The sequence below is a fragment of the Gymnogyps californianus genome, unplaced genomic scaffold, assembly GCF_018139145.2.
Source record: "Gymnogyps californianus isolate 813 unplaced genomic scaffold, ASM1813914v2 HiC_scaffold_260, whole genome shotgun sequence".
Lineage (NCBI taxonomy): Eukaryota > Metazoa > Chordata > Aves > Accipitriformes > Cathartidae > Gymnogyps > Gymnogyps californianus.
Genome location: NW_026114141.1, coordinates 11,338 through 31,701, shown reverse-complemented (window position 1 = coordinate 31,701; position 20,364 = coordinate 11,338). Strand labels below are relative to the sequence as shown.

Below are 20,364 nucleotides of genomic sequence, written 5' to 3'. Positions count from 1 at the left end.
CCTGTGTCCCGTCTGCAGCTGAGGGCCTCAGCGGCCTCCTCTCTCCACAGGCGCCTCTCTGCAGCTTCAGGAAGCCCAGCGGGAAAGCGGCGGCTGGCCCTCGCGCCCGGACAGCCGCACCAGCCACACCAGCCGCCCCGGCACCCCTGAGAGCTGGACGCAACGCCAGCAGCCGCCGCTCCAGCCTGCAAAACCGGCGCGCCCGGACAGCCGCACCAGCCACACCAGCCGCCCCGGCACCCCTGAGAGCTGGACGCAACGCCAGCAGCCGCCGCTCCGGCCTGCAAAACCGGCGCGCCCGCCCTCCCCACGGCCCCCGCGGCCCCCCAGCCCGGCTCCGGCTCCCCAGCTGCTGCGGAACCAGCCCAGCGCCTTCCAGCCCCAGCCCCAACCAAAACGGCCCCCCCGCCCCCCGAGCCCCGTGGTGGGGCCCTACGGCAAGGGCTGAAGGCGGCCCCCGCCAGGGTAGGGGTTGGGGGGGCACTGACCAAACAGCCACCCTTAACCCCCAGCACACTGGCAAAGAAATTAAAAGAAGACGATAAAGCTGATGGATCTTTAGTCTTTCACCTAATGACACACACTAGCAGCAGGTCTAGCATGAAAATACATTCAGGTTCTAAGCTCCCTGCCTTTTCCTTTGCTTACAAGTGTGCAAGAAAGAGCTCCTGAAACAAAATTAATTTGGCATCCTTTGGCAATCGTGTAAGTGTTAGTGTCGAAAGCCTGAGGACACCAGACACCTTTTGAACTGAAGGCAGGTGATTTTCTCAGAAAACAGGAATGTCCTGCAGAGGACGTACCCCCGACACACAGCTACAGGGATCAGCCGTTTCTCTCCAAATAGAGAGGGACAGAGCTCTCGCACAAGTGTCCGGGTGGCACCTAGAGCAAAACCCCGCGAGGCACCAGCACTGGCTGCGCCCCATGCCCGGGCGCAGCCGTGGGTGCCCACGGTGTCGGCAGGCAGGAGCCAGGCACGGGGCTCCTCCGACCCGGCAGCGGGCCCCGAGGGGCTGGGGAGCCCACAACCATGGCCAGCAACAGACAGCGACACCAACCTGGCTGACGCACGGTGCGGGAGGCGGTGATGGGAGCCCCACCTGGCCAGTCTCAAGAGCACCTCCAGGGACACAAGCCTGACAAGCCAATGTCCTGGAGGCCAAACAAAGGGCCTCGCTAATTAATGGGCCCTGGGAGGGGCCTAATTGATGGGCCATCACCAATTGGGGGTGCCAATTGGGCTTCACCCACAGGCAAGGCACCCTAGGCCAGACTGACTTTTGGTTTGATGCAATCCTCCTGTTGAGAGAACAGCAGGGCTGGAGTCTTTTTTCCCCCTATTTGTCACAGACTCGTTGATAGCGTGCAGGGGACCTAACTTTAGACACCTCAGCTACTGACACCTGCTCCAGCCCCCTCATCACCTCTGTGGCCCTGCTCTGGACCCTGCTCAAGCAGGTCCATGTCTTTCTTCTGCTCTTGACCACTGTACACCCCACGGATGAAAACCAGGGGAGAACCTCACCTAAAGTCAATGCAATAGAAAAGACCCAGCCTGTCTCTGTACAAAAGACCAAAGCAGAAAGGGGAAACTGGGGAGCACCCTCAGTCACCACTGAGTGTGAGAGGTGACGGAAGACGTGGTTGCCAGCTCCCCTTTCACGGCAATTGGTCGGGTTTCCCTCGTGAATTCCTCATGATTGTCCTCCGGGGTCTGTGTCAGGAGATGGGGTGACACCGTATGACATGGGAGCCAGCGCAGGTTAGGGCTGTGAGACTGGGGAGATGCTCGAACACAACGAGTTGGGCACAACCAGGCAAGTCCTTCCTTTTGATTCAGTTTGTGGTAGCGGAGAGACCAGGCACTCTCGGGCACTCAAGTTAATGGAACTTCTGCTCCACTCCACCCAAAACCACTCCGACCAATTCCTTCTTCCTCTGCCACATGCTTTCAGGGGCAAAAGCCACTTGACTTATCCTAACACATATTTCACACTCAGATTGACTCGCTCTTTGCAGTCAGTGCTCCCAGCACCTTGAACCATAGAATCATAGAATGGTTTGCATTGGGAGGGACCTTTAAAGGTCATCTAGTCCAACCGCCCCTGCCATGAGCAGGGCCATCTTCAACTAGATCACGTTGCTCAGAGCCCCGTCCAACCTGACCTTGAATGCTTCCAGGGACGGGCATCTGCCACCTCTCTGGGCAACCTGTGCCAGTGTTTCACCACCCTCAGCGCAAAAAAATGTCCTGCTTATAGCTAGTCTGAATCTACCCTCTTCTAGTTTAAAACCATTACCCCTTGTCCTGTTGCAACAGGCCCTACTAAAAACTCGGTCCCCATCTTTCTTATAAGCCCCCTTTACGTACTGAAAGGCTGCAATCAGGTCTCCCCGGAGCCTTCTCTTCTCCAGGCTGAACAACCGCAGCTCGCTCTGCTTTTCTTCCCAGGAGAAGGTCTCACCAGAGCGGAGTAGAGGGGCAGAATCCCCTCCCTCGACCTGCTGGCCACGCTGCTTTTGATGCAGCCCAGGATACGGGTGGCGTTCTGGGCAGCGAGCGCACGTTGCCGGCTCACGTCCAGCTTTTCGTCCACCAGTACTCCCCGAGTCCTTCTCGCAGGGCTGCTCTCAATCCCTTCATCCCCCAGCCTGTATTGATACCGGGGCTTGCCGCGACCCAGGTGCAGGACCTTGCACTTGGCCTTGTTGAACCTCACGAGGTTCACGTGGGCCCGCTTCTCGAGCTTGTCCAGCTCCCTCTGGATGGCATCCCGTCCCTCGGGCGTGCTGTCAACCGCACCACTCAGCTTGGTGTCTCCTGCAAACTTGCTGAGGGTGCACTCGATGCCCCTGTCTATGTCGTTGATGAAGATATTAAACAGTACTGGTCCCCTGAGGGACACCGCTCGTCACCGATCTCCGTCCGCGCATCGAGCCGTTGAGCACTACCCTCTGGATGCGACCATCCGACCACTTCCTTATCCACCGAACAGTCCGTCCATCAGGTCCAACTGAGAGAGGAGGATGTTGGGGGGGACTGTGTCAAAGGCCTTACAGAAGTCCAGACAGATGACATGGGTAGCTCTTCCCTCGTCCACTGATGTAGTCACTCCATCAGCGAAGGCCACTGGGTTGGTCGGGCAGCCTATACCCACCAGCTGCTCTCTCGAGGCTTCCTTTTGCATGTCAAATAATTTAAGAGACTATTTTTTCTGTTTTATTGATTGACTTTGCTCTTTGAGGACCCTGACAGAAAGGATTCCCTTCAATTTCACATGAAGAAGAAATGGAAAAGTAAAGGCTTCATCTTTCCCGTGAAACAAAAGTGACTCGTTAGCCCTGGGGTCCCCCAAGGTGCCAAACTGGGCTCCAGCCTGCCAGCTGCCTCCAGGAGGGGATCTTGCACTTGTCTCGACACTGAAATCACTCCCTCTTCAGCCTCCTGAGCTGTTGGTAACAGCACCCGAGGAGGTCAGCACTCCCTTGGCTGTGGTTTCCTGCCGTTCTGGGGGACTGTGAGCTCCTCACCGCCCCTCTGACAGTGCCCGGAAAACAGGCAGAGCTGGGGGCTCAGCCCCGGGTGGGACTGTGTCCCAGCCCTTGGACGGAGCTGCCCGACGGGACGGGCTCACCAACCCGGGAGGGCAGCTCCCCTGGCCGTGCTCCAGTGCCCCTCCACGAGCACCTGAGAGCCATCCCCACGCAGCCTCGGCCTGGCTGTGAGGTCACAGCGGGGCTGTGAGGTCACAGAGCCCCACGATGCCGCGCCAGTCATAAGCACTGACCACTCAGCCCCCGGCCCAGACTACTGCAGCAGCAGCAGCAGCAGCAGCAGCGGCCACAGCGCAGCAGCAGCAGCAGCAGCAGCATGGTGCGAGCACAGGGGGCCATGGCCCCTGCCCGCCACCTCCTCCTCCTCCTCCTCCTCCTGGTGGCCCTGCATGCCAGGGCTGCTCCATGGCGAGCGCGGGAGCAGGTAAGCGGGTGGTGCTGGTGCAGCCTTTCACAGGCCGGTGGGCTCTTCTGCCCGAGGAGCATGGATGATGGTTTTTTTCCTCCGGTGCTTTCGCGAGGGCTTCCTCTGTGTGCGTGAGAGCTCTCCCGGTAAGAAAGCGCCAGGGGGCCGTACGTTGGTCCATCCGCTCCTCGAGGGGTGTTGCCCATGGCCTGGAAAGAGTGTGTGGAGAGCTGCAAGGAGCCAGCCAAGAGGTCACCAGGCCCCTCTGCCGCTTTGGCAATCTCCACCTACGTCTGGCTCCCACGTTGTTACCTGACCCCCTTCCGGTGCCTGCAGTTCACTCAGGCAGAAGTGGATCCCAACATGCAAGGGAAACGTTTCTCATCTGTGCTTGCTTCTAGATGAGGGCGGTGGCAACGGTTATCCAGCTTCTCGGCTGGACGTTGGTTTGGAGCCCTTGCGGCACCCTGGAGGTACGTTCTCCATGTCCCTTTCCTTGAAACAATACCCACTGACAATGTGGCAACAGCTTAGTCACGTGCAATTTGCCTTAAGATCCTCTCAAGGTCGACGGCTTCCCGACTTCTTGGTCTATTCCTGTCCTCGAGCCTGAGAGCAATCCCACAGGTAAGTCAGTGGGAGGAAGGCGCATCTACCTTTTCATCTTCTTGCCGTCTGACATGCAAGTTGCTCCTTCCGTGGCCAAGGCGCAGACATGGAGAAGAGCAGAGAGGGAACGGGTCAGGCTCAGAGATGTGCTTCGGGGCGCTTTGCCTGGCGAAGCTGTCTTTGCCGGCCCCTCGGAGCCTGAGCTGCTCCCGGTGCCGGCTGCCAAGCCAGCGGGCTTGTTGGGGTTGAGCTTAGAGCTGGTGTGAGCTCCAGGGAGCCCCTTCTCCCGGCAGCTCCCTGCGTGGTTCGTTTTGCCCCAGCATGGTGCCATTGCAGGCACGCGGTAACTCCTTGCACCATGCTCCTGAGTGGAAGGGAGAGATGAGTGCCGTGGAGTAATCCCGTCTTTGAATTGCACTCGCTGCCACTCTGATCTGAAGAAGTATCTGGAACTGTGTCACGGGAGCTGTTCTGTCCTGCGCTTCTTTGCAGCCATGCCTGTGGGTGACAGTGATCCAGCTTCCCGGCTGGGTTCCAGGACTGAGCCTCTGGGAGATGGCATGGGTACGTCATCATGGCTTTTTCCTCCCTTTGAGAGCTGCCAGCTCAAAGCCCAAAGGTCAGCCAGCCGGGCGGCTCGGCAGGTGTGAGGACGGAGACGTGCACGTGTGTGCCCTCTCCTTGCGTGATCCCCTTACCGCTTCTGCCGTCATTCTGCGATGTCGATCACAATAGATGACGGAAGCTTCTCTGCGTGTTTAGTTACAGAAGTGCCCGTAGGGAGGACTCTTCCAGCTCCTCGGCTGGACGCTCCGTTACAGCCCAGCTGGCATCGCAGGGGTGAGTAGTCTGTCTCTGCTGAGAGCTGTCACAGGCTGAGCAGTGGGTTTCTGTAATGTATTCATGTGACACTGAACCAAATACTTTCTGTTAAGGTCCTCCAAGAGCAAAGTCCCAAGCCGAAGGAGGAAAAAAGTCCCCGGAGCCATCTGAAGTCCTGAGGCAGATGCTGGAGGAACTGGAGAGAGGACACGGTGGGTACATTTCACTCTGCCTTAGCCGTGGGACTCGGCGACCGGAGGTTTTAGATACATGTTGGGACACGCTGTAGCCCGCACAGTGGGAAGGGGTCGATCAGAGCCTCGCAGCAGCGATGCTGGGCTTCCCACCTTGCAGGCGGTGGCGAGCCACAGAGACGGTGCAGAGCCTCTGCTGCCAGTTGTGGTTCAAGCCGAGCGCCAGGGGCAGCTGCTGCCCCACTTTTACCAGTACGGCTCAGAGCTGCTTTGTGCAGATGGCGGTAGGCAGATTTGAGCTGCTCCCAGCAGCTCAGGCGTGGCTGTGGTTTGGAGCAGTGACTAGGCGCAGCCCCAAAAGCCCAGGCGTTTTTTCTAAACCTGATCGATGTCTTTGAGAAGTGTTGCCTCCTGAAGATGCCATCTCCCTGACGGGGAACGGTTCCATCTGATCCAACTGTCCCGCTTGCTTTCTCAAGAGTCGGAACGAGAGGCTGTGCAGAAGGAGGCGTTTCCGGAAGGAAGCGTGGCTCGCTGCCAGTCTCTGCCAAAGAACGGAGGCGATGCAAGCCACCGGCACGCCAGGTAATTGCTGTCCCCGCTCAGCCGGTGTCACCCATCAGGATTGCTGTGTGCCAGCAGGCTCTTCCCCCGGTGCCCGCTCTTGCACCTCACGTCAGCAGCCAAAGCTGAAAGTGTTTTGGGGTCGAGGCATCTGCAGCACGTTCCGCAGGTGATGGAAATGGGACTCTTAATCGAATGTACCTCCCGCGGTGGCTGCATCCCAGAGTCCCTAGAGGCCCAAGGCCCAAGGGCAGCACAGAGCGGGATCCCTCCCGTGAGCTGAGGTCCAGAGCGATGCCCTGACTCCCAGATCGGCAGGGGCTTCGAGGGAACCTCCCCGTCCTCCTCCATCCTCTGTGCCTGAGCCCTGCTGAGGCTTTACCTGTCGTCTCTGCTTTTTGGCAGCGCTGTCAAAGCCCGGAGAAGACCACCACGGCGGCGTATATGAATTTTTTCGAACGGACTCAGGTACTGAGCAGTCTTGCTGGGGTCCCTAAGTGGGAGACGCGTCCCAAAACTGGGAGCGGCTGCAAGCAGTGCCCATGCTGGAGAAAAGGCAGAAGGGGAGAACAAGGCTCCGGTGTCTCCTCAGAGGGCCTGACGCCGTCCCCTCGGGGTGTGGGAGCTGGCCCGGCGGGAGGGAGAGTTGGGGGTGGCATGCCTGCTGCAGGGATGGTTTGTGTCCGTGTCCCTCGAAGGAGCGACTGGTCAAGCAGCTGCGCTCCCCCCCGGGCTCTCCTTCTGGCCTGCCGAGTTTTGTTCGCTGGGACAACCTGTCCCAAAGGGTGGGAGCGTGCCTCCAGGCACCAGCTCCGGGGGGAAACAGAGAACTTCCCGGCCATATCAAACGTGCTGCAAGCTTACCAGTGGTGCACAGGACGGCCTAACGTTCCAAATTGCTCCTCCAGATGTGGTCGGCGAGAGAACCACAAGTGTTTACAGTCCCCAGAGCAATGCCCAGAGCTCCGCAAGCGTCTTCTGTCCTCAAGACGTGCGAAGGAACTGTATGATAGGCACAGCAGCACTCCTGATTTCCCTGCCACTTGCGATACTGTTGTGCTGTGTCGTGATCCGGCGGCGGAGGAAGAGAAAACAGTGAGTCATTGATTTTCCCCCCCACTGCTTCCTTCGATGGCTGCTTGTGGCCACGAAGCCTTTCTAGTCAGGCTGCTGTGGAGTGGCGAGTGAGCGGTTGGCCAGAAAACTCTGCGGAGGTTTCTGCTGCTGTCAGGTGCTTTAATTGGCCTCTTAAGTCCTGGGCCTTCCTCTCGGGAGCCCGCTCTGCCTGGAGCCAGCGTTAGCTCAAAGTGGCCCTGCCCGGACAAGAGCAGCCCCCAGGAGCGACAGGCAGAGGCAAAGCAAGGTCAGGACGAGAAAGCGCGGGGGACGAGATTGCCCTAGACAGCGAGAGGCGCCCTCGCGCCCGCTCCTGACCAGCGAACCTGCCCGGAGGATTCCCCCTGCTTGGTGGTGCCATGAGGTGCAGGCGTCCACCTCGGCCAAGGCGTGCCAGCAGCTCCGCCCATGGTGGTGAGCCTTGCCAGCTCTGGGCCGTGCTGTGGAGCACAGTCCCTGTGTCCCGTCTGCAGCTGAGGGCCTCAGCGGCCTCCTCTCTCCACAGGCGCCTCTCTGCAGCTTCAGGAGCCCAGCGGGAAAGCGGCGGCTGGCCCTCGCGCCCGGACAGCCGCACCAGCCACACCAGCCGCCCCGGCACCCCTGAGAGCTGGACAGCAACGCCAGCAGCCGCCGCTCCAGCCTGCAAAACCGGCGCGCCCGGACAGCCGCACCAGCCACACCAGCCGCCCCGGCACCCCTGAGAGCTGGACGCAACGCCAGCAGCCGCCGCTCCGGCCTGCAAAACCGGCGCGCAGCCCGCCCTCCCCGCCCCACGGCCCCCGCGGCCCCCCAGCCCGGCTCCGGCTCCCCAGCTGCTGCGGAACCAGCCCAGCGCCTTCCAGCCCCAGCCCCAACCAAAACGGCCCCCCCGCCCCCCGAGCCCGTGGTGGGGCCCTACGGCAAGGGCTGAAGGCGGCCCCCGCCAGGGTAGGGGTTGGGGGGGCACTGACCAAACAGCCACCCTTAACCCCCAGCACACTGGCAAAGAAATTAAAAAGAAGACGATAAAGCTGATGGATCTTTAGTCTTTCACCTAATGACACACACTAGCAGCAGGTCTAGCATGAAAATACATTCAGGTTCTAAGCTCCCTGCCTTTTCCTTTGCTTACAAGTGTGCAAGAAAGAGCTCCTGAAACAAAAATTAATTTGGCATCCTTTGGCAATCGTGTAAGTGTTAGTGTCGAAAGCCTGAGGACACCAGACACCTTTTGAACTGAAGGCAGGTGATTTTCTCAGAAAACAGGAATGTCCTGCAGAGGACGTACCCCCGACACACAGCTACAGGGATCAGCCGTTTCTCTCCAAATAGAGAGGGACAGAGCTCTCGCACAAGTGTCCGGGTGGCACCTAGAGCAAACCCCGCGAGGCACCAGCACTGGCTGCGCCCCATGCCCGGGCGCAGCCGTGGGTGCCCACGGTGTCGGCAGGCAGGAGCCAGGCACGGGGCTCCTCCGACCGGCAGCGGGGCCCCGAGGGGCTGGCGGAGCCCACAACCATGGCCAGCAACAGACAGCGACACCAACCTGGCGACGCACGGTGCGGGAGGCGGTGATGGGAGCCCCGACCTGGCCAGTCTCAAGAGCACCTCCAGGGACACAAGCCTGACAAGCCAATGTCCTGGAGGCCAAACAAAGGGCCTCGCTAATTAATGGGCCCTGGGAGGGGCCTAATTGATGGGCCATCACCAATTGGGGGTGGCCAATTGGGCTTCACCCACAGGCAAGGCACCCTAGGCCAGACTGACTTTTGGTTTGATGCAATCCTCCTGTTGAGAGAACAGCAGGGCTGGAGTCTTTTTTCCCCCTATTTGTCACAGACTCGTTGATAGCGTGCAGGGGACCTAACTTTAGACACCTCAGCTACTGACACCTGCTCCAGCCCCCTCATCACCTCTGTGGCCCTGCTCTGGACCCGCTCAAGCAGGTCCATGTCTTTCTTCTGCTCTTGACCACTGTACACCCCACGGATGAAAACCAGGGGAGAACCTCACCTAAAGTCAATGCAATAGAAAAGACCCAGCCTGTCTCTGTACAAAAGACCAAAGCAGAAAGGGGAAACTGGGGAGCACCCTCAGTCACCACTGAGTGTGAGAGGTGACGGAAGACGTGGTTGCCAGCTCCCCTTTCACGGCAATTGGTCGGGTTTCCCTCGTGAATTCCTCATGATTGTCCTCCGGGGTCTGTGTCAGGAGATGGGGTGACACCGTATGACATGGGAGCCAGCGCAGGTTAGGGCTGTGAGACTGGGGAGATGCTCGAACACAACGAGTTGGCACAACCAGGCAAGTCCTTCCTTTTGATTCAGTTTGTGGTAGCGGAGAGACCAGGCACTCTCGGGCACTCAAGTTAATGGAACTTCTGCTCCACTCCACCCAAAACCACTCCGACCAATTCCTTCTTCCTCTGCCACATGCTTTCAGGGGCAAAAGCCACTTGACTTATCCTAACACATAGTTCACACTCAGATTGACTCGCTCTTTGCAGTCAGTGCTCCAGCACCTTGAACCATAGAATCATAGAATGGTTTGCATTGGGAGGACCTTTAAAGGTCATCTAGTCCAACCCCCCTGCCATGAGCAGGGCCATCTTCAACTAGATCACGTTGCTCAGAGCCCCGTCCAACCTGACCTTGAATGCTTCCAGGGACGGGCATCTGCCACCTCTCTGGGCAACCTGTGCCAGTGTTTCACCACCCTCAGCGCAAAAAAATGTCCTGCTTATAGCTAGTCTGAATCTACCCTCTTCTAGTTTAAAACCATTACCCCTTGTCCTGTTGCAACAGGCCCTACTAAAAACTCGGTCCCCATCTTTCTTATAAGCCCCTTTACGTACTGAAAGGCTGCAATCAGGTCTCCCCGGAGCCTTCTCTTCTCCAGGCTGAACAACCGCAGCTCGCTCTGCTTTTCTTCCCAGGAGAAGGTCTCACCAGAGCGGAGTAGAGGGGCAGAATCCCCTCCCTCGACCTGCTGGCCACGCTGCTTTTGATGCAGCCCAGGATACGGGTGGCGTTCTGGGCAGCGAGCGCACGTTGCCGGCTCACGTCCAGCTTTTCGTCCACCAGTACTCCCCGAGTCCTTCTCGGCAGGGCTGCTCTCAATCCCTTCATCCCCAGCCTGTATTGATACCGGGGCTTGCCGCGACCCAGGTGCAGGACCTTGCACTTGGCCTTGTTGAACCTCACGAGGTTCACGTGGGCCCGCTTCTCGAGCTTGTCCAGCTCCTCTGGATGGCATCCCGTCCCTCGGGCGTGCTGTCAACCGCACCACTCAGCTTGGTGTCTCCTGCAAACTTGCTGAGGGTGCACTCGATGCCCCTGTCTATGTCGTTGATGAAGATATTAAACAGTACTGGTCCCCTGAGGGACACCGCTCGTCACCGATCTCCGTCCGCGCATCGAGCCGTTGAGCACTACCCTCTGGATGCGACCATCCGACCACTTCCTTATCCACCGAACAGTCCGTCCATCAGGTCCAACTGAGAGAGGAGGATGTTGGGGGGACTGTGTCAAAGGCCTTACAGAAGTCCAGACAGATGACATGGGTAGCTCTTCCCTCGTCCACTGATGTAGTCACTCCATCAGCGAAGGCCACTGGGTTGGTCGGGCAGCCTATACCCACCAGCTGCTCTCTCGAGGCTTCCTTTTGCATGTCAAATAATTTAAGAGACTATTTTTTCTGTTTTATTGATTGACTTTGCTCTTTGAGGACCCTGACAGAAAGGATTCCCTTCAATTTCACATGAAGAAGAAATGGAAAAGTAAAGGCTTCATCTTTCCCGTGAAACAAAAGTGACTCGTTAGCCTGGGGTCCCCAAGGTGCCAAACTGGGCTCCAGCCTGCCAGCTGCCTCCAGGAGGGGATCTTGCACTTGTCTCGACACTGAAATCACTCCCTCTTCAGCCTCCTGAGCTGTTGGTAACAGCACCCGAGGAGGTCAGCACTCCCTTGGCTGTGGTTTCCTGCCGTTCTGGGGGACTGAGAGCTCCTCACCGCCCCTCTGACAGTGCCCGGAAAACAGGGCAGAGCTGGGGGCTCAGCCCCGGGTGGGACTGTGTCCCAGCCCTTGGACGGAGCTGCCCGACGGGACGGGCTCACCAACCCGGGAGGGCAGCTCCCCTGGCCGTGCTCCAGTGCCCCTCCACGAGCACCTGAGAGCCATCCCCACGCAGCCTCGGCCTGGCTGTGAGGTCACAGCGGGGCTGTGAGGTCACAGAGCCCCACGATGCCGCGCCAGTCATAAGCACTGACCACTCAGCCCCCGCCCAGACTACTGCAGCAGCAGCAGCAGCAGCAGCAGGCAGCAGCGCAGCAGCAGCAGCAGCAGCATGGTGCGAGCACAGGGGGCCATGGCCCCTGCCCGCCACCTCCTCCTCCTCCTCCTCCTCCTGGTGGCCCTGCATGCCAGGGCTGCTCCATGGCGAGCGCGGGGAGCAGGTAAGCGGGTGGTGCTGGTGCAGCCTTTCACAGGCCGGTGGGCTCTTCTGCCCGAGGAGCATGGATGATGGTTTTTTTCCTCCGGTGCTTTCACGAGGGCTTCCTCTGTGTGCGTGAGAGCTCTCCCGGTAAGAAAGCGCCAGGGGCCGTACGTTGGTCCATCCGCTCGTCGAGGGGTGTTGCCCATGGCCTGGAAAGAGTGTGTGGAGAGCTGCAAGGAGCCAGCCAAGAGGTCACCAGGCCCCTCTGCCGCTTTGGCAATCTCCACCTACGTCTGGCTCCCACGTTGTTACCTGACCCCTTCCGGTGCCTGCAGTTCACTCAGGCAGAAGTGGATCCCAACATGCCAGGGAAACGTTTCTCATCTGTGCTTGCTTCTAGATGAGGGCGGTGGCAACGGTTATCCAGCTTCTCGGCTGGACGTTGGTTTGGAGCCCTTGCGGCACCCTGGAGGTACGTTCTCCATGTCCCTTTCCTTGAAACAATACCCACTGACAATGTGGCAACAGCTTAGTCACGTGCAATTTGCCTTAAGATCCTCTCAAGGTCGACGGCTTTCCCGACTTCTTGGTCTATTCCTGTCCTCGAGCCTGAGAGCAATCCACAGGTAAGTCAGTGGGAGGAAGGCGCATCTACCTTTTCATCTTCTTGCCGTCTGACATGCAAGTTGCTCCTTCCGTGGCCAAGGCGCAGACATGGAGAAGAGCAGAGAGGGAACGGGTCAGGCTCAGAGATGTGCTTCGGGGCGCTTTGCCTGGCGAAGCTGTCTTTGCCGGCCCCTCGGAGCCTGAGCTGCTCCCGGTGCCGGCTGCCAAGCCAGCGGGCTTGTTGGGGTTGAGCTTAGAGCTGGCGTGAGCTCCAGGGAGCCCTTCTCCCGGCAGCTCCCTGCGTGGTTCGTTTTGCCCAGCATGGTGCCATTGCAGGCACGCGGTAAACTCCTTGCACCATGCTCCTGAGTGGAAGGGAGAGATGAGTGCCGTGGAGTAATCCCGTCTTTGAATTGCACTCGCTGCCACTCTGATCTGAAGAAGTATCTGGAACTGTGTCACGGGAGCTGTTCTGTCCTGCGCTTCTTTGCAGCCATGCCTGTGGGTGACAGTGATCCAGCTTCCCGGCTGGGTTCCAGGACTGAGCCTCTGGGAGATGGCATGGGTACGTCATCATGGCTTTTTCCTCCCTTTGAGAGCTGCCAGCTCAAAGCCCAAAGGTCAGCCAGCCGGGCGGCTCGGCAGGTGTGAGGACGGAGACGTGCACGTGTGTGCCCTCTCCTTGCGTGATCCCCTTACCGCTTCTGCCGTTCAGTTCTGCCGATGTCGATCACAATAGATGACGGAAGCTTCTCTGCGTGTTTAGTTACAGAAGTGCCCGTAGGGAGGACTCTTCCAGCTCCTCGGCTGGACGCTCCGTTACAGCCCAGCTGGCATCGCAGGGGTGAGTAGTCTGTCTCTGCTGAGAGCTGTCACAGGCTGAGCAGTGGGTTTCTGTAATGTATTCATGTGAAACTGAACCAAATACTTTCTGTTAAGGTCCTCCAAGAGCAAAGTCCCAAGCCGAAGGAGGAAAAAAGTCCCCGGAGCCATCTGAAGTCCTGAGGCAGATGCTGGAGGAACTGGAGAGAGGACACGGTGGGTACATTTCACTCTGCCTTAGCCGTGGGACTCGGCGACCGGAGGTTTTAGATACATGTTGGGACACGCTGTAGCCCGCACAGTGGGAAGGGTCGATCAGAGCCTCGCAGCAGCGATGCTGGGCTTCCCACCTTGCAGGCGGTGGCGAGCCACAGAGACGGTGCAGAGCCTCTGCTGCCAGTTGTGGTTCAAGCCGAGCGCCAGGGGCAGCTGCTGCCCCACTTTTACCAGTACGGCTCAGAGCTGCTTTGTGCAGATGGCGGTAGGCAGATTTGAGCTGCTCCCAGCAGCTCAGGCGTGGCTGTGGTTTGGAGCAGTGACTAGGCGCAGCCCAAAAGCCAGGCGTTTTTTCTAAACCTGATCGATGTCTTTGAGAAGTGTTGCCTCCTGAAGATGCCATCTCCCTGACGGGAACGGTTCCATCTGATCCAACTGTCCCGCTTGCTTTCTCAAGAGTCGGAACGAGAGGCTGTGCAGAAGGAGGCGTTTCCGGAAGGAAGCGGTGGCTCTCTGCCAGTCTCTGCCAAAGGAACGGAGGCGATGCAAGCCACCGGCACGCCAGGTAATTGCTGTCCCCCGCTCAGCCGGTGTCACCCATCAGGATTGCTGTGTGCCAGCAGGCTCTTCCCCCGGTGCCCGCTCTTGCACCTCACGTCAGCAGCCAAAGCTGAAAGTGTTTTGGGGTCGAGGCATCTGCAGCACGTTCCGCAGGTGATGGGAAATGGGACTCTTAATCGAATGTACCTCCCGCGGTGGCTGCATCCCAGAGTCCCTAGAGGCCCAAGGCCAAGGGCAGCACAGAGCGGGATCCCTCCCGTGAGCTGAGGTCCAGAGCGATGCCCTGACTCCCAGATCGGGCAGGGGCTTCGAGGGAACCTCCCCGTCCTCCTCCATCCTCTGTGCCTGAGCCCTGCTGAGGCTTTACCTGTCGTCTCTGCTTTTTGGCAGCGCTGTCAAAGCCCGGAGAAGACCACCACGGCGGCGTATATGAATTTTTTCGAACGGACTCAGGTACTGAGCAGTCTTGCTGGGGTCCCTAAGTGGGAGACGCGTCCCAAAACTGGGAGCGGCTGCAAGCAGTGCCCATGCTGGAGAAAAGGCAGAAGGGGAGAACAAGGCTCCGGTGTCTCCTCAGAGGCCTGACGCCGTCCCCTTCGGGGTGTGGGAGCTGGCCCGGCGGGAGGGAGAGTTGGGGGTGGCATGCCTGCTGCAGGGATGGTTTGTGTCCGTGTCCCTCGAAGGAGCGACTGGTCAAGCAGCTGCGCTCCCCCCGGGCTCTCCTTCTGGCCTGCCGAGTTTTGTTCGCTGGGACAACTGTCCCAAAGGGTGGGAGCGTGCCTCCAGGCACCAGCTCCGGGGGAAACAGAGAACTTCCCGGCCATATCAAACGTGCTGCAAGCTTACCAGTGGTGCACAGGACGGCCTAACGTTCCAAATTGCTCCTCCAGATGTGGTCGGCGAGAGAACCACAAGTGTTTACAGTCCCCAGAGCAATGCCCAGAGCTCCGCAAGCGTCTTCTGTCCTCAAGACGTGCGAAGGAACTGTATGATAGGCACAGCAGCACTCCTGATTTCCCTGCCACTTGCGATACTGTTGTGCTGTGTCGTGATCCGGCGGCGGAGGAAGAGAAAACAGTGAGTCATTGATTTCCCCCCCACTGCTTCCTTCGATGGCTGCTTGTGGCCACGAAGCCTTTCTAGTCAGGCTGCTGTGGAGTGGCGAGTGAGCGGTTGGCCAGAAAACTCTGCGGAGGTTTCTGCTGCTGTCAGGTGCTTTAATTGGCCTCTTAAGTCCTGGGCCTTCCTCTCGGGAGCCCGCTCTGCCTGGAGCCAGCAGTTAGCTCAAAGTGGCCCTGCCCGGACAAGAGCAGCCCCCAGGAGCGACAGGCAGAGGCAAAGCAAAGGTCAGGACGAGAAAGCGCGGGGGACGAGATTGCCCTAGACAGCGAGAGGCGCCCTCGCGCCCGCTCCTGACCAGCAAACCTGCCCGGAGGATTCCCCCTGCTTGGTGGTGCCATGAGGTGCAGGCGTCCACCTCGGCCAAGGCGTGCCAGCAGCTCCGCCCATGGTGGTGAGCCTTGCCAGCTCTGGGCCGTGCTGTGGAGCACAGTCCCTGTGTCCCGTCTGCAGCTGAGGGCCTCAGCGGCCTCCTCTCTCCACAGGCGCCTCTCTGCAGCTTCAGGAGCCCAGCGGGAAAGCGGCGGCTGGCCCTCGCGCCCGGACAGCCGCACCAGCCACACCAGCCGCCCCGGCACCCCTGAGAGCTGGACGCAACGCCAGCAGCCGCCGCTCCAGCCTGCAAAACCGGCGCGCCCGGACAGCCGCACCAGCCACACCAGCCGCCCCGGCACCCCTGAGAGCTGGACGCAACGCCAGCAGCCGCCGCTCCGGCCTGCAAAACCGGCGCGCCCGCCCTCCCCACGGCCCCGCGGCCCCCCAGCCCGGCTCCGGCTCCCCAGCTGCTGCGGAACCAGCCCAGCGCCTTCCAGCCCAGCCCCAACCAAAACGGCCCCCCGCCCCCCGAGCCCCGTGGTGGGCCCTACGGCAAGGGCTGAAGGCGGCCCCCGCCAGGGTAGGGGTTGGGGGGGCACTGACCAAACAGCCACCCTTAACCCCCAGCACACTGGCAAAGAAATTAAAAGAAGACGATAAAGCTGATGGATCTTTAGTCTTTCACCTAATGACACACACTAGCAGCAGGTCTAGCATGAAAATACATTCAGGTTCTAAGCTCCCTGCCTTTTCCTTTGCTTACAAGTGTGCAAGAAAGAGCTCCTGAAACAAAATTAATTTGGCATCCTTTGGCAATCGTGTAAGTGTTAGTGTCGAAAGCCTGAGGACACCAGACACCTTTTGAACTGAAGGCAGGTGATTTTCTCAGAAACAGGAATGTCCTGCAGAGGACGTACCCCCGACACACAGCTACAGGGATCAGCCGTTTCTCTCCAAATAGAGAGGGACAGAGCTCTCGCACAAGTGTCCGGGTGGCACCTAGAGCAAACCCCGCGAGGCACCAGCACTGGCTGCGCCCCATGCCCGGGCGCAGCCGTGGGTGCCCACGGTGTCGGCAGGCAGGAGCCAGGCACGGGGCTCCTCCGACCGGCAGCGGGGCCCCGAGGGGCTGGCGGAGCCCACAACCATGGCCAGCAACAGACAGCGACACCAAACCTGGCCGACGCACGGTGCGGGAGGCGGTGATGGGAGCCCGACCTGGCCAGTCTCAAGAGCACCTCCAGGGACACAAGCCTGACAAGCCAATGTCCTGGAGGCCAAACAAAGGGCCTCGCTAATTAATGGGCCCTGGGAGGGGCCTAATTGATGGGCCATCACCAATTGGGGGTGGCCAATTGGGCTTCACCCACAGGCAAGGCACCCTAGGCCAGACTGACTTTTGGTTGATGCAATCCTCCTGTTGAGAGAACAGCAGGGCTGGAGTCTTTTTTCCCCCTATTTGTCACAGACTCGTTGATAGCGTGCAGGGGACCTAACTTTAGACACCTCAGCTACTGACACCTGCTCCAGCCCCCTCATCACCTCTGTGGCCCTGCTCTGGACCCGCTCAAGCAGGTCCATGTCTTTCTTCTGCTCTTGACCACTGTACACCCCACGGATGAAAACCAGGGGAGAACCTCACCTAAAGTCAATGCAATAGAAAAGACCCAGCCTGTCTCTGTACAAAAGACCAAAGCAGAAAGGGGAAACTGGGGAGCACCCTCAGTCACCACTGAGTGTGAGAGGTGACGGAAGACGTGGTTGCCAGCTCCCCTTTCACGGCAATTGGTCGGGTTTCCCTCGTGAATTCCTCATGATTGTCCTCCGGGGTCTGTGTCAGGAGATGGGGTGACACCGTATGACATGGGAGCCAGCGCAGGTTAGGGCTGTGAGACTGGGGAGATGCTCGAACACAACGAGTTGGGCACAACCAGGCAAGTCCTTCCTTTTGATTCAGTTTGTGGTAGCGGAGAGACCAGGCACTCTCGGGCACTCAAGTTAATGGAACTTCTGCTCCACTCCACCCAAAACCACTCCGACCAATTCCTTCTTCCTCTGCCACATGCTTTCAGGGGCAAAAGCCACTTGACTTATCCTAACACAATAGTTCACACTCAGATTGACTCGCTCTTTGCAGTCAGTGCTCCCAGCACCTTGAACCATAGAATCATAGAATGGTTTGCATTGGGAGGGACCTTTAAAGGTCATCTAGTCCAACCCCCCTGCCATGAGCAGGGCCATCTTCAACTAGATCACGTTGCTCAGAGCCCCGTCCAACCTGACCTTGAATGCTTCCAGGGACGGCGCATCTGCCACCTCTCTGGGCAACCTGTGCCAGTGTTTCACCACCCTCAGCGCAAAAAAATGTCCTGCTTATAGCTAGTCTGAATCTACCCTCTTCTAGTTTAAAACCATTACCCTTGTCCTGTTGCAACAGGCCCTACTAAAAACTCGGTCCCCATCTTTCTTATAAGCCCCCTTTACGTACTGAAAGGCTGCAATCAGGTCTCCCCGGAGCCTTCTCTTCTCCAGGCTGAACAACCGCAGCTCGCTCTGCTTTTCTTCCCAGGAGAAGGTCTCACCAGAGCGGAGTAGAGGGGCAGAATCCCCTCCCTCGACCTGCTGGCCACGCTGCTTTTGATGCAGCCCAGGATACGGGTGGCGTTCTGGGCAGCGAGCGCACGTTGCCGGCTCACGTCCAGCTTTTCGTCCACCAGTACTCCCCGAGTCCTTCTCGGCAGGCTGCTCTCAATCCCTTCATCCCCAGCCTGTATTGATACCGGGGCTTGCCGCGACCCAGGTGCAGGACCTTGCACTTGGCCTTGTTGAACCTCACGAGGTTCACGTGGGCCGCTTCTCGAGCTTGTCCAGCTCCCTCTGGATGGCATCCCGTCCCTCGGGCGTGCTGTCAACCGCACCACTCAGCTTGGTGTCTCCTGCAAACTTGCTGAGGGTGCACTCGATGCCCCTGTCTATGTCGTTGATGAAGATATTAAACAGTACTGGTCCCCTGAGGGACACCGCTCGTCACCGATCTCCGTCCGCGCATCGAGCCGTTGAGCACTACCCTCTGGATGCGACCATCCGACCACTTCCTTATCCACCGAACAGTCCGTCCATCAGGTCCAACTGAGAGAGGAGGATGTTGGGGGGGACTGTGTCAAAGGCCTTACAGAAGTCCAGACAGATGACATGGGTAGCTCTTCCCTCGTCCACTGATGTAGTCACTCCATCAGCGAAGGCCACTGGGTTGGTCGGGCAGCCTATACCCACCAGCTGCTCTCTCGAGGCTTCCTTTTGCATGTCAAATAATTTAAGAGACTATTTTTTCTGTTTTATTGATTGACTTTGCTCTTTGAGGACCCTGACAGAAAGGATTCCCTTCAATTTCACATGAAGAAGAAATGGAAAAGTAAAGGCTTCATCTTTCCCGTGAAACAAAAGTGACTCGTTAGCCCTGGGGGTCCCCCAAGGTGCCAAACTGGGCTCCAGCCTGCCAGCTGCCTCCAGGAGGGGATCTTGCACTTGTCTCGACACTGAAATCACTCCCTCTTCAGCCTCCTGAGCTGTTGGTAACAGCACCCGAGGAGGTCAGCACTCCCTTGGCTGTGGTTTCCTGCCGTTCTGGGGGACTGAGAGCTCCTCACCGCCCCTCTGACAGTGCCCGGAAAACAGGGCAGAGCTGGGGGCTCAGCCCCGGGTGGGACTGTGTCCCAGCCCTTGGACGGAGCTGCCCGACGGGACGGGCTCACCAACCCGGGAGGGCAGCTCCCCTGGCCGTGCTCCAGTGCCCCTCCACGAGCACCTGAGAGCCATCCCCACGCAGCCTCGGCCTGGCTGTGAGGTCACAGCGGGGCTGTGAGGTCACAGAGCCCCACGATGCCGCGCCAGTCATAAGCACTGACCACTCAGCCCCCGGCCCAGACTACTGCAGCAGCAGCAGCAGCAGCAGCAGCAGCAGCAAGCAGCAGCAGCAGCAGCAGCAGCATGGTGCGAGCACAGGGGGCCATGGCCCCTGCCCGCCACCTCCTCCTCCTCCTCCTCCTCCTGGTGGCCCTGCATGCCAGGGCTGCTCCATGGCGAGCGCGGGGAGCAGGTAAGCGGGTGGTGCTGGTGCAGCCTTTCACAGGCCGGTGGGCTCTTCTGCCCGAGGAGCATGGATGATGGTTTTTTTCCTCCGGTGCTTTCACGAGGGCTTCCTCTGTGTGCGTGAGAGCTCTCCCGGTAAGAAAGCGCCAGGGGGCCGTACGTTGGTCCATCCGCTCGTCGAGGGGTGTTGCCCATGGCCTGGAAAGAGTGTGTGGAGAGCTGCAAGGAGCCAGCCAAGAGGTCACCAGGCCCCTCTGCCGCTTTGGCAATCTCCACCTACGTCTGGCTCCCACGTTGTTACCTGACCCCTTCCGGTGCCTGCAGTTCACTCAGGCAGAAGTGGATCCCAACATGCAGGGAAACGTTTCTCATCTGTGCTTGCTTCTAGATGAGGGCGGTGGCAACGGTTATCCAGCTTCTCGGCTGGACGTTGGTTTGGAGCCCTTGCGGCACCCTGGAGGTACGTTCTCCATGTCCCTTTCCTTGAAACAATACCCACTGACAATGTGGCAACAGCTTAGTCACGTGCAATTTGCCTTAAGATCCTCTCAAGGTCGACGGCTTCCGACTTCTTGGTCTATTCCTGTCCTCGAGCCTGAGAGCAATCCCACAGGTAAGTCAGTGGAGAAGGCGCATCTACCTTTTCATCTTCTTGCCGTCTGACATGCAAGTTGCTCCTTCCGTGGCCAAGGCGCAGACATGGAGAAGAGCAGAGAGGGAACGGGTCAGGCTCAGAGATGTGCTTCGGGGCGCTTTGCCTGGCGAAGCTGTCTTTGCCGGCCCCTCGGAGCCTGAGCTGCTCCGGTGCGGCTGCCAAGCCAGCGGGCTTGTTGGGTTGAGCTTAGAGCTGGCGTGAGCTCCAGGGAGCCCCTTCTCCCGGCAGCTCCCTGCGTGGTTCGTTTTGCCCCAGCATGGTGCCATTGCAGGCACGCGGTAACTCCTTGCACCATGCT

The 20,364-nt window shown here is 59.1% G+C and overlaps 2 long non-coding RNA genes across 2 annotated transcripts; both read left to right on the top strand.

Annotated features, from left to right (window-relative positions):
- The first annotated feature begins 5,123 nt into the window (after positions 1 to 5,123).
- Positions 5,124 to 5,598, top strand: LOC127028202 (uncharacterized). The gene is made up of 3 exons (XR_007767979.1): positions 5,124 to 5,137; positions 5,336 to 5,413; positions 5,509 to 5,598. It is a non-coding gene; the product is annotated as an uncharacterized LOC127028202 (long non-coding RNA).
- A 7,242-nt stretch (positions 5,599 to 12,840) lies between these two features.
- On the top strand, positions 12,841 to 13,318 carry LOC127028201 (uncharacterized). Its single transcript, XR_007767978.1, has 3 exons — positions 12,841 to 12,854; positions 13,056 to 13,133; positions 13,229 to 13,318. It is a non-coding gene; the product is annotated as an uncharacterized LOC127028201 (long non-coding RNA).
- Positions 13,319 to 20,364: the final 7,046 nt, after the last annotated feature.